The sequence below is a fragment of the Macaca mulatta genome, chromosome 7 (genome assembly GCF_049350105.2).
Source record: "Macaca mulatta isolate MMU2019108-1 chromosome 7, T2T-MMU8v2.0, whole genome shotgun sequence".
Classification (NCBI taxonomy): Eukaryota; Metazoa; Chordata; class Mammalia; order Primates; family Cercopithecidae; genus Macaca; species Macaca mulatta.
Window position 1 is genome coordinate 24,786,727 of NC_133412.1, and position 13,287 is coordinate 24,800,013.

The 13,287-nt window shown below is 39.8% G+C and overlaps 1 long non-coding RNA gene across 1 annotated transcript in view; it reads left to right on the forward strand.

Annotated features, from left to right (window-relative positions):
• LOC144329864 (uncharacterized) overlaps nt 1-13,287 on the forward strand; it is a 191,496-nt gene that overhangs the window by 54,502 nt on the left and 123,707 nt on the right. Inside the window, exon 2 of the long non-coding RNA XR_013395564.1 lies at nt 4,199-4,270. This is a non-coding gene — a long non-coding RNA (uncharacterized LOC144329864). The remainder of the gene's footprint in view (nt 1-4,198; nt 4,271-13,287) is intronic.

Sequence of the window (13,287 nt, forward strand, 5' to 3'; positions counted from 1 at the left end):
TGCTACAATAATATGGAGGTGCACTTATCTCTTTAATGTATCATTAATAATTTCATTTCCTTTGGATATATACCCATAAGTGGAATTGCTAGACTGTATGGCAGTTCTACTTTTAGGTGTTTTTTGGCCGGGCGCAGTGGCTCACGCCTGTAATCTCAGCACTTTGGGAGGCCGAGGCGGGAGGATCACCTGAGGTCGGGAGTTTGAGACCAGCCTGACCAACATGGAGAAACCCCGTCTCTACTAAAAATACAAAATTAGCCGGGCATGATGGCGCATGCCTGTAATCCCAGCTACTCAGGAGGCTGAGGTGGAAGAATCACTTAAACCCGGGAGTTGGAGGTTGCGGTGAGCCCAGATTACGCCATTGCACACCAGCCTGCACAATAAGAGCGAAACTCTGTCTCAAAAAAAAAACCAAAAAAACAAAAAAACACATACTTCTAGGTGTTAGTTTTTTATTTATTTATTTATTTTGGAGATGGAATCTTGCTGTCTTCCAGGCTCTCCAGCTTAGAGGAGTGATCTCAGCTCACTGCAACCTCCACCTTCCAGGATCAAGTGATTCTCCTGCCTCAGCCTCCCCAGTAGCTAGGATTATAGGAGTTTGACACCATGCCCAGCTAATTTTTCTTTTCCTTTTTTTTTTTTTTTTTTTTTTGAAGTAGAAGCAGGGTTTCACCATGTTGGCCAGGCTGATCTCAAACTCCTGACCTCAAATGATCTACCCATCTTGGCCTGCCAAAGTGCTGGGATTACAGGCATGAGTTAATGCACGCAGCCTATTTTTAGTTTTTTTGAGGTACCTTGACACCTTTTTCATAATGGTTGTACCAATTTACAATTCCACCAACAACATACAGGCATTCCCTTTTCTTCACAAGGATAATAATTTTTATTCTTGTTTTAGAAATGAGAACCTGAAGACCTGGAGAACTGTGACTTACCCATATCAATGTAAAAGGCTTGTGCCCTCCCTGCTGCAAGGCTGGGATCATTTCAGAAGTGGTACGCCAAGTTTCCAAGCATTTATTATAATTTATGTTTCATGGACCAGTTATCATTCCCCACCCTGGAAATCACTGTGGATTGACACACTCCGGGTCTGGTTGGGGCCAAGGAAATTAAAGTAATTATGATGTAAACATGTTGGTATTTATGCTAATACTTGCTAGAAGATGCAATGTAGAGAAGGTAGATTGACATAAGGCCATGTACCCTGTGTATTCTCATTAAATGTTTAAAGGCTGAATATGCAAGAATGCTGGCAAATTTCTGGAAACTAACTACTGGAAAATGTTAGCTAAATGGTAGATTTAGAAGTAGAGGAAGGGATGAAAAAAAGCTGTTGAATTAGGGATAACTTTGCAAGCGTTGACTTAGGTGCTTGCGAAATGGAAGTGGAGCTGTTTTCTCTCTTTTTTACACATCATGGCATTTTGCTGGGGATTAACTCATTGTCTCTTTTCTTTCCTTGCCAGGATGCTAAAAGAACATTGATATAGTTCTTTATCACTGTCGTAATTGTTTCTGTAAGACCTACAACTGGCAGCATCGGTGCCATTTAGTAAATGTGCCGGCTCCAGTAGGAAGCAGAAAAAAGACCAGTTTGAACTCCTTCCCCTACTAGTGATGTGGTCTGGAAAAATTGTCTTTAATTTTATGGTCTTAGTGTTTTCCCTCATCTGTAGTATAAAAATAATATTATAATAATATTATAATACCGACAGGATTGTTTTGAGACAGTTAATGTCACAGTGCTTGGTGAAGCATAGGCCAGTACATATGTTATGTAAATAAGGGTCTTATGCCACTGATTGTCACTTATTGCGCTAGACTTGACTGCCTTCTTGTTAGAAATACAGTACAATCAAGAAAATTAGCAACTTCAACCTTGTTTCTAATTTAAATGTATGTTACTCTGTGTGTGTGTGTGTGTGTGTGTGTTCATACCTATGTTTCTTCGTCATTGAAAATGCAATTATAGCTGAAACTGATTTCTATTATTGGTGTTTTCTCATGATAACAGAATTTATTCTGAATTAATAGCATTAGTAGAAGTGGAGACTGTTTCAACCACTGCAATGGAACAATAGCAAAATGGTGTGGAGACAAGTGTCTGACCACTAGCTCAGCAGGGAAACAGGCAATGAGGAGCAAGAATTGTCCGACTCATGGACTCAGTGTAAATGGGTGAAAGCGCGACTCTGAGAAGGGACACAAGTCACCAAGGGCCATGGTCAGCCAAGATGCTAACCTCGGAAGAGGCAGCTGTAGATACGAAGTGAGCTGTGCTATGTGGAGCAAGTTCACAGCAAAGGGGGAGTTATCAAGAGTAGCTGACCCAATACCTTCTGAAAGATCACCCACTTATTGAAACCCTTTGTTTTACATGTTTTGCTGTTGACAGGCTGTGCAATTATTAAAGTGGCACTTTTCCTTACTTATCTTCTACAGAAAAGATTAAGAAAGCACAGATTGAATTGCCAATATCCAATATCCAAGTTTGAATAGCACAGATAAAATTGCCCACAACTGTTAGACACTCGGGCTAAAGGGAGTAGCCCTTCCCCTGGGCTGCATTCGCTTACCCTCATCAACACACTCGGAAGCCATTCAGAATGATTTCCAAGACCAATTCTTCCTATTCCACCCTGTCTAGACTTTCTTGGAATGTTTTATGTAGAAAAGTCCTGGATTTTCCTTTTTATTGACCCCTGAACTCTTGAGGTCTCTGGGTACGGAAAGTCTGTCACTGCCAAATTTCCTGTCGGCATAATTTCTTACCTGTTTTAAGTAAATAACCCATCTTTTCTGAACCCAGTGGCATAGTGAGTAGAGGGAGCTATCTGCTCAGAGGAAGGAGTATTTTATCACTGACATGATTGAGAATTATCAGTGCAGGGTGGTGATAAAAAGCAGGTCAACTTTTAGTTGAACTTTATTATGATTTTAAAATTCATTACAGGCAGTGCACCCCCTTATTGCCTGAACCTGGGGCGGATTTCCTGCCTTAGAATGCCTGAGGGCAATTGCTTTAAGGTGTTTGCGTGTGTGTGTGTGTGTGTGTGTGTGTGTGTGTGTGTGTTTAGTGGGGGGAGTACTTCAAAATTGTCTTTAGTTTTCTTAATTTTCCTTTTCTTTTTGAGGAATTTTAAAAAAATCAGGACACTTCAGCCTATTCAGTTATCTATGCAATAAGTCTTCCCAGAGTACTGTTAGATTAACAATTCCAGATATTAGAATTACAGTAATAGGCAAGCCCTGTTCCATGCCCATCAGTAGCTCAGACATCTAAACAACCTCCAGATTCTCCAGAAATTGCTTATTTTTTCATTTATTGAAAAAGTATTTATCAAGTACCTATTATATGCCATGTACCTTGCTAGATATTGGAGATAAAATTGGCAAAGAAATCCTTGACTCTGTCTTCATTTAGCTTCCAATCTCCCAGGTATGCTTACCTCCCTTCTTCGTGAAAATTCTATTTCCCAAACTCAGTCACTTAATTACTACCTTTAAGATCTTTCGTATGTTAATAAATCAAAAGTGTTATTGTTTACTTAAGATTTGCTTTACTCCCGCTTAAGTTTAAAACCATTTTATAAGGAAATACTTTATTTCTATTCTCAGAAATATGTGCACATGATTATAACCTCCACGAGACTTTGTATACTTCTCATGACTTGCTCCTCACAGTGTCCTGCTGATGGTAAATGGAAGACATAAATACAAATGAATGAAAAAAAAACACCCTATTAATAAATTCTAGTTGAATCTTGTCTGCCAATACCTAAATTAGTTAAAAGAGAGATTAGTACAGTTTAGAGACATACTTTAACCAAAATAAGACTTTTCCCATGAACAAATTGTAATTATTGGAAAGGAAATAACTTGGTTATTGTGTGCCTTGGTGTTACCTTATTCCATGTCCTTGTTCCACCTAATGGTCTTGCTTACCTACAATAACCATGCCATATGTTTTGTCAGGCCATGGTCAACACTGTCGGCTTACTTATTAAGTTTTGTGTGGAGTAATCTTTTTGATTGAAGGCCTAGAATTGCTTATATCAACAGGAATTACGAACCTAATTCCAATTTATTTTCTCTTTTTTTACTTGTCTGTAGGTGACACATTTTCACTGCATTTGTAGCTATCTCAATATATTTTTGTTCCTTTTTTTTCTGTTTACTATAGAATGCATAATCCTGGATCTCTTGTTCACAAATTGACAGCCTGAAGCCCTCTGGAAGCCCAAGACTCCTGGTGGTAAGGCATGAACTTTTTTGCAGTTATATCTCTTCTGCATGGAATGATACTGCTGTTTGATTTAAGTTTGAACTTGAAAGATTCATTCCTTTAGGGAAATATTTAACCTAATCTTGATTTTTGCCTCAAATTGGCATTAGACGAGCTTGACTAAGTGGTCCGGTTGCGTTAACTTTACAGATTGGATTCTTGATTTAATACAGCTCAAACTACTTATTATTATTATCTAAACCCTCTTTGCCAATTTAGAAAGAATACAATAGGAGGAGAATAAAGATAAATAATAAAAGCACTGCCCAAGCACACCGTTTGAATCATAACCCAGGTCAGTGAGTTGCATGCCATACACTGACAATCCTTTATGGGGTGTTTCCAAATTTTATACAATGTAAAGTGTGTTCTTTTCGTAACCAAGTATATACACTGTAATGGCCTTGTCTGTTAAGCAGTCACACAGGAAGGCAAGTTGCATGGTGCCTATAGATGGAAATAGTCCAAATTATGACCAAGTGATGGGAGAAGCAGCAGCCAAGTGCCAGAGAGAGTCTGTGAGTGGACATGTGACTGCTGTTCCTCATGAATGTTGGTGGGAGCAGGGCCAGGGCAGTCAACAGTCCTACACACACGGTGACATGGCATTGGGTGTCTGAGTGGACTTCATTGTGACTTTGCTTTTACAGACTCTCTGACACACTGATGCACTGTCCTAGTCATTGTGTCGAAATCATTTCTGACTCTTAGCGAAGTTTTCAGTCTGTTCATCTCCATAAATGTATCTTCCAGATTCTGGTATGTTTCAAACTCCTGCTTTCCCCCTGCAAAAAATGCAACTTTCTGATTCAGGATTCACCTTCTGTCATAAGTCATACTTTCTTAATTGTTACTTTTTGAAATCAAATTATGATACACACCTTACTTAAACATTCAACTCCTTCAGTAACTTTCTTGGTATTTTCAGCCTTTATGTCCTACACAATCTGTCGCAAAGACTGCTGCTCTGGCAGACATGAGCCTTTATGATTTCTGTCTCCTGCGAGGGTCTGCACCTACTGAAAGGCTGATTCTCTGAAAGCGGCTGAATTACCATGAGATGGCAGTAGAGAGCAGCCTGGCAGATAGGCCCATATTGCTTGGTTTTTGAGCCAAACTAGGGGCTGGGCCTAGTGGGAGGAGCTAGACTACAAGGTAGGCTGCTTTTGATTTTTAGGTGTCTTCCTGGAAAGAGAGCAAGGCATGTCTACGAAAGAAAATCCCAGTAGTAACGTCTGAGGTTAACAAATGTGTGGTAGGAGAATGGAAGACAATTCCTGAAATATGCCAACCTCCAGTGATCAGAGTTCTACCTGGCTGTGCTCTCTCTCTCTCTCACTCTCACACACACACACACACACACACACACACACACACACACACACACGAAAAACAGAAAGAGAGGGAAGGGGGAAAGGGGTGGAGGGAGAGAAAAGAGAACAGATAGAGGATACAAATATTTTCTCTTTCCTTGGAAAGCAAGGTTAAGTGATCAGAGTTCTACCTGGCTGTGCTCTCTCTCTCTCTCACTCTCACACACACACACACACACACACACACACACACACACACGAAAAACAGAAAGAGAGGGAAGGGGGAAAGGGGTGGAGGGAGAGAAAAGAGAACAGATAGAGGATACAAATATTTTCTCTTTCCTTGGAAAGCAAGGTTAAGTGAGATCAGCAGAAAGCAAGAAGGCAATTGTGACTGATAGGGAGCCATGCAGGACAGCTGAAGTTTGAGACCATATTACCTTGGCTTTGCCATTTCCATTCTCAAAGGGGTCAAAGTGCTGCCGGATTAGACACTAGCGTGAGCTCTAAATCCTATACATTTTAATAGCTCCTCTTGTATAGAGAAATCAGAACAAGTTAAGGATGGATGGCATTTTTAAAACAGCTGCCCGGAATGTGCCATGTCTTGCTTAAGTCACTTAGTGCACTATTGGCAGTATTCAAATTAGAACCAAGTCCACATGCCCTAATTATCAGTAGGCCATGCTTTCCAAATCACAGGAGCAGGAGCAATTTGATTTTCTCTCAAACAGAAAAGATATTAAAAGGGAATCCAAAATGACTCTAGAACTCTGTTGGAGGAATGTGGATGCCTCCATGTAGTAGAAGGAACATGGGGCTTTGTGGCCCAAGAGAACTGGTATCAAATCTTGCCTCCCTATCTCTTATAATCCCTGTGGCATTAATCTTGTGGTTTGTATATCTTGATTTCTTCTGAGCTTCAGAAGAAATCTTAACATATTAAAAATGTCAATAAAAATACCAGTAACATTGATATAAGTAGTAGAATTGAGGATTAAATGAGATATATGTATATAAGGGAGAGATAGGTGAAGACTGAATCCTAAAATTGTTCAATGTGAAAAATATTGATTTGATTTTTGGAACTGGGTTCTGCAGTCTAAGGTAGGAGATAGAATCACTTTTTTAAGGTTGAACATGCTTTTGTTCTGTCAAGGACTGCTTGCCTGGTTGCTTATAGTTATGCAGATATAGAGCAAATGACACCCATTTTTCTGGAGAAAGAGAGCTGCAATGTTTTGTGTAGTACCTGGCATTTGGAACTCTAACTGTAATAAGTTAGACAGCACTCTGCTCCCAAAAGAGTCATGGGAACTTCCTGGAAAAGAGACATTCAGACTCCACCTCTTCTCTAGGGCCAGTCTGAGGAAAAGAAGATGCTTTGCTAATCCTTTGGGCAGCCGTGAGACTGGGGACATAGATGAGAGGAGGAGGCAGATAGGCCTCCCTGGAAAGGAGTGGCGGCCTCACCCTCACTTCACAGTTGGCAGCACCCCACTGCACTCTGGGCCCTTCCCCTCAGCCACTGCAGAGGCGGCTTTGGTTCCAGTCCAAAACCGGGGCTAGAGAAGATTTAGGATTTGTGGAGCCAGTGGACCCTGGATAATACCAGGCCAAATCAGAGAGTCGGTACCACTTGAGAGAGGGTCTGTGGCTGGGTCAGGCGAGTTCCTGAGCCAAGAGACACCAAGGCCAACTTTGGAAGTGATCTACATCACCCATCAAATCCAGTAATTATGCTCAAGTCCCCTGGCTCACATTACACACTCTGAAAGAAAGAGTCACTAACTGGCTCCCCATCAAGTCCTCAGGAAGTCTATACGTAAAATATAGATTTGGTACCAGCATTTAGGCCTCTTCATAAAGTATCAACTTAAATTTTTCATGCATTAGAGAATTGGGGTTAATGCTCAAAAAGAAAGCTTCTCATAAAATAAAACTAATGAAATATGGCTCTGAACGGATTTCAGAGACACGTCTTCCAGACTGCCTGGGGTCCCCTGGAAGGAAAAGGTTTGCTCTGATTATCAGCAAACTATGAAAAACCATGACTACACTGCTCGAAACTCATCATTTTCTTTCTTTTTCTTTGACCCAGAAACTCCTTCTTTCTCCTTGGTCTCTTAAAACATCTATTAGTGACTATATTGTGACGGTGGCTTTGTAATCTCGCAATTCTGGCTCTTACATGGGGCAAGAAGAAAAAATTGTTGGCAAGCTCATCGAGTTCTGGAAAGGCTGTGCCTTTCCCAGCTGGCCAGGGGAGCCGGAAGCCTGGGAAGGCTGTCCACAGGCTTTCTGGCAAGGGTAAAGGAAGAAAAAAGGAGGAGGAGGCTTAATTCCTAGCTGGCTGGACCTTGGAAGGTGGCCTCTTTTCCCTTTGGCTCATGAAGCAGCATAGAAGGCCAAGAATTCTAACTGAGTTCCTGTCAGCTTGTCGCCTTGCTTTTGGACTCATGGAGTGAACTGAGTTGAGAAGAAGCTGAGAGCTGCCTGAGGCAGACTTACCACTGAGCCATGAGGAAGACAGACCCTCCCTGTCACCATTGGGGTCAGAATATCTTAGCCAGAAGCCTCTCTCCTTTCAATTTAGAGAAGTAGATTGAGGAGTAAATGGCCTAATTAATTGTAGAATGTTTACTCAATATTTGGGGTTTTTTTTTCTATTACCCCATGAAATTACCATAAACAAAAACTACACCTTTGTTTCTAGGCAACGAAAACCTTACTGTACAAAGGGTACATGGCATTAAGTCTTAAACTTACAAGTATGTCTTTTGCAGCAAATGTTATATGACTTTAAAAATCATCTTAAAATATGATTCTTCTCAAAGTGTCTTGCGTGACCTCAATGAAATACTCACATGTGCAGCGTCCCTCTAGTAGATGCTGACTTATTAAAGCCATTTAACACCTATGCAAGTTGCTACATGCAAAGAGGCACTAAGTCTTCATTGTATTTGCTTCTTCAGTGCTTAATATTGAGGCAAAAACAGTGATGCCCAGCAAATGGTCACTTTGTCGTTTTCCCTGTGTTCCTTGGCCCTTTTACAATCAGACAGGACGCTGTGACCAATTCTAGACAATGACATGTGATTGGAGGTAACACAAATGTCATTTGCAGACTGAGAAAATGAAAGCCCTCATGCAATGCTTCATGATTCTATGGTATGATGTTGCGGCATGATTTCATGGCAATCTAGCAGGCGTGTGTTCTGAATGGTATAGCTGCAGGTTGACAGAGTCTCCTTCAACTTGGATCCTTGAGTGACTGTGTGGAGCAGAGTCCCTGCCAACACCTCATTGGCTATAAAATTTGAGCAAGAAATAAGCCTTTGTGACATCAAGTCACTGAGATTTAGGAGTCAATTTGTGGTTTGCATAATGGAGCCTAACCTGACAAGTGCCAAGCAATTAGTGTGCATTCAATTAATTTTTGGTGAAAAAAGAAAGAGCTCTCATTTACCTAAATAAAAGCCTAAATCATAATCTTAATCATACCAATATATTTGAGCCCTGTTTGTATGCCAGGTATTGTGCTAAGTCATTTACATTTATAATTTTATTTATGTTGCATAAATATCTATAAAGTGTCATTCCCATTTTTCAGTGAGGAAAATAAGGCCTAGAGTAGCTAAGTCTTGTCACAGAATGTCTTGAAGGTTCTATTCAAACTCAAGAATTCTGACCGTAGAATCCTTTGCAGCATAGCTGATTTTCATTTTTCTGTATCATTTATCACTTCCTTTGTTGGCAGATTATACGTTTGTGTAGGCAACCTGAATACTAGCTGGAAAGCCCCCATACACTCAATCCTTATTCCTAAATTCAACAAGTCTTCATGTTTTAAATCATTGTAAGAGAGCTTGCAGTTCCTGATAAGGTCAGAGTTGCATGGCAGAGTTCAGTAGAGGAATAGAAGCTGAAAGAGAGGAAAGTTGCCAGCATCCCAGTTCACAGTAAGTCAGCTCTTATTAGATAACTTAATTATTTTGTTTGAAATTTGGTCTGAAAGCATGATATTAAATCAGTTTTGTCTACAAATTTAAAAAATAATTACTTTTTCCAAAGTTTGGATGATATATTGGACTGGATTACCCTTGCTTCAATTTCTGCCCTTTCTGACAGTCTATTAATGCCTCTATATTCTTTTATTTATTGCTTATTAAACAGCCCTGGCTAAAGACTCAGAAAGAATACATGAGCACTTGCCTTGAGTCGTCTATGACAGTGCTGCTGAATGGAGGGCCTGTAGTGGGGAGTTGGGGCAAAGTGTGGTGAAAACAAAGAGAATTGTTGGGGAAACCTGTGCCATAGGGGAGGGACATTTATCATGGATCCTGAAGGAGACAGGAACATATGCCAGGCAGAGGAAGTAGGTAGGGCGTTCTCAGCACAGGCAGGTAGACAGGAAAGAACTCTATGTTTGAGGTGCTGGCACTTCGTTTATTCATTTAACTTTACTGAGGATGCTGGGAATTAGTTGAAACATAGATTTCATGGAAAGATGGGTAGAGAAATGAACTGCAAAAGTTATTTGGGATCAGGTTGGCAAGGGATATGTTTATCTTGCTAATTTAAAGACTTCATTTAAGAATCCTAAGTGAACTTTATAATCTTAAAATATAAGCTTTTATTTGATAAAAGGAGATGGACCTAATTATTGTACTCATTTTGTGTGTGTGAAGCATCTGAAAATTTCGTATACGTTATTTCCAGGTTTAATTAAACAGAAACCAGTGGTGGAGCTCAGAAACAGCTTAGAATTATGTACTATTTCTTCCACTAATAGTGGAGCTTAGAAAAGGTTTAAAATTATGTAGTATTTCTTCCACTTATCCATGATCCACTTTAAAGCCTTCCTCGTGCTCTATCTCCTTCAATAAAAGCCTAAAATTGTTTAGAGACAAACACTGGGAATGGCGGTGGGGGAGCATGGGTATAAAGCAGTGCCAACACACCCCAGGCATGCTGTCTGATTTAATTCAGTCCGTTTGTTTCTCCCAGGAACTCATGCCATTTATTCTGGCCTAAGACTCCTTTTTCTCCAATTCCTAGACTTTTTTTCCCGACTCTAGTCAGTTCATTTTCTTAGCACCCCTATACTTCCCTCCTTTTCTGAGAGCCCTTGATCAGGTCGTATAAATCTATCTTTCATCCAAAAATGTGTCAGTACTTGAAGAAAGAGGAGACTGTAATATTTAGTCGTCATGTAAAAGGATCATATTGTATACTTATGAAAAGTCCATCGTGTGGGATCAATGTTGATGAATCAGAAAACTGACATTTCATAACGTGGAATATATTTTATGTTTCCCAGCTTGTTAATTCATTTAACCAAAATGTATTGACTAGATTCACAAACGAGATATTTTTTTAAATGTCAGGAAAATATACCCTTTCCCTGAAATTAATTGCATAGCACTTGTTTTTGTTTTTGTTTTTGTTTTCTCTGACAAGATGAGTGTTTTTAAATACCACATGAACTCTTACTGGAGGCTGCATGTAAATTATGTTATCAGTGCCGTCCTAATAACCTGGATAGAGTATGCAATGAGGAACACCTGGTTCTCATACACGTTACCTTCTTGGGATTATCTGGTTGGGGCCATTCATTTTAGACACATTAAAAATGTCTTTCCATAGCTATAGAGAGCTTACATACCCAGCCCTGGCCAGCTGCCACTCAAGTGTTGCCATTAGTCTGTAGCAGGGAAAGATCAAGAATGACCTGGAATAACCCATTTTTACAGCAAGAAAAAAATTCGAATCACAAATTCCAGTAATTAAGGATTGAAATCATCATTTTATATTTGGAGGAAAGCATATTGCTATCATCATAAATAAATTTAGTGTATTTAATGTTTTAATAAGCAAGAGAATTGTGTTGAAACTATGTAAACCAGCCAACAGCCACAGAATTTGAATTTTGCCAGTTATTTTTTTTTCCTTTTCTTTTTGGTTGGGTGACACAATGAGAAGTGTTTAACTAACTATTCTCTATACAATTCATTTTCTCAGGCTTGCAGTGTACTTCATTGGTAAAGCTGACCAAAAGACAATAACTGGATAAACAGTTTTTTGTACCAGATATTGTGATGTAATCTGGAAAACTGTAGCAAAGAGAATGTTGGCTTAGTCTCCTCATAGTTCAGCTCGTTCTATGTAAATGCCCTATCAGGTGTTCATAAAAACTAAAATTATGACCTTCATTTTCTGTAGCTTGAAGTTACAGCAAAAGTGTTCCATCAATAAGCTCTTCAATGGCTTTTCGATCCTCATAATATCACCCAGCAATTCTCTCCTTGAGTTGAGATAATAGCAGCAATTAGGCAGCTTTTATTTCTCAACCCCTTTTAACTTTTGCTGTCTTATAAACGAGCACACAGCATGTATATGTAACCACTATAGAGGGAATGCTGGTCAGTGTCAGAAGCAGGAGAAAACAGTTAGCCTATTCATGAATTATCCTTTATTTTTCACTTTAGCCCCAAAGGTTAAATGTGAACGTGCTTGGTTTGCCTCTTTCTATTTTGACTGCATGTGAAAGCCTTGGAAGAGTTCTGTAGATGGGCAAAGAAAGTAAGGTTTATGAAAATCAAACACACTTGCATTTATTAGTGGTCACTAATGGCATGTAATTAAAGTAATTACAGGAAGGCAAGCAGACAATTAACTTGTTGAAAGTGTCAGCAAAGGGCAATAACAGAGTTTAAAGTTCTTGTCTGTGTGGTTCATCTTTAAGTCCCACAAATATTATAAAGAAAGGATGATGCTAACCAGAACGGTCAGGCTAATATTAGACCTTTATGAAACAACCCTGAAGTCTGTACGGTAAAAGCAAAGAGCCGAGGGCAGGGTGTTGTGCTATAGCATGGGGTAGAAGAAAGGGAGCTGGAACCAAAAACAGCCTTCAGAAATAATGGTGGTTTAGTCAGAGCTTTAGCAGGGATCGACTACAGCAGATGACTAGAGAATGATGAACACAGAAGCCTTCATTGCCATTGTGTCAGTCCGTTCTCAAGCTGCTAATAAAGACATACCCAACATTGAGAAATTTTATAATGAAAAAAAGGTTTAATGAATTCACAGTTCCACAGGGCTGGGGAGTCCTCATAGTCATGACACAAGACGAAGGAAGGCAAAGGCACATCTTACATGGAGGCAGGCAACAGAGAGTGTGCACAGGAACTACCCTTTATAAAACCACTAGATCTCATGAGACTCACTATCCCTAGAACAGCACGTGAAACCCCCCACCACCCCGTGATTCAATTGCCTCCAACCTGATCCATCCAATGACACATAGGGATTATAGGAGCTACAATTCAAGATGAGATTTGGGTGGGGACAGAGCCAAACCATATCAGCCATCATTCTATGTATTCAAAGGGTAAACTACATTCCTCATCCTTGCTTGGTCTTGGTCAACAGTACTTCATACATATATAATTATTTTATTACCAAGTAGTTTATATGCTCCTGGGGGACAAAAATGTCCGTTTTAGAAATCTTCCAGTTCTTATTCCTTGCTCAGTATAGAGCACAGCATCAGTTGTTGGGTAGAAGCCTCCCTAATTGCCCATTCAGGATCTCCATCCTCAGCCTGTTTCTCTATGCTAAGTTCAGTAAGAGGCAGGCTTGATGCTAAATACTAAGAACCTTATTTCA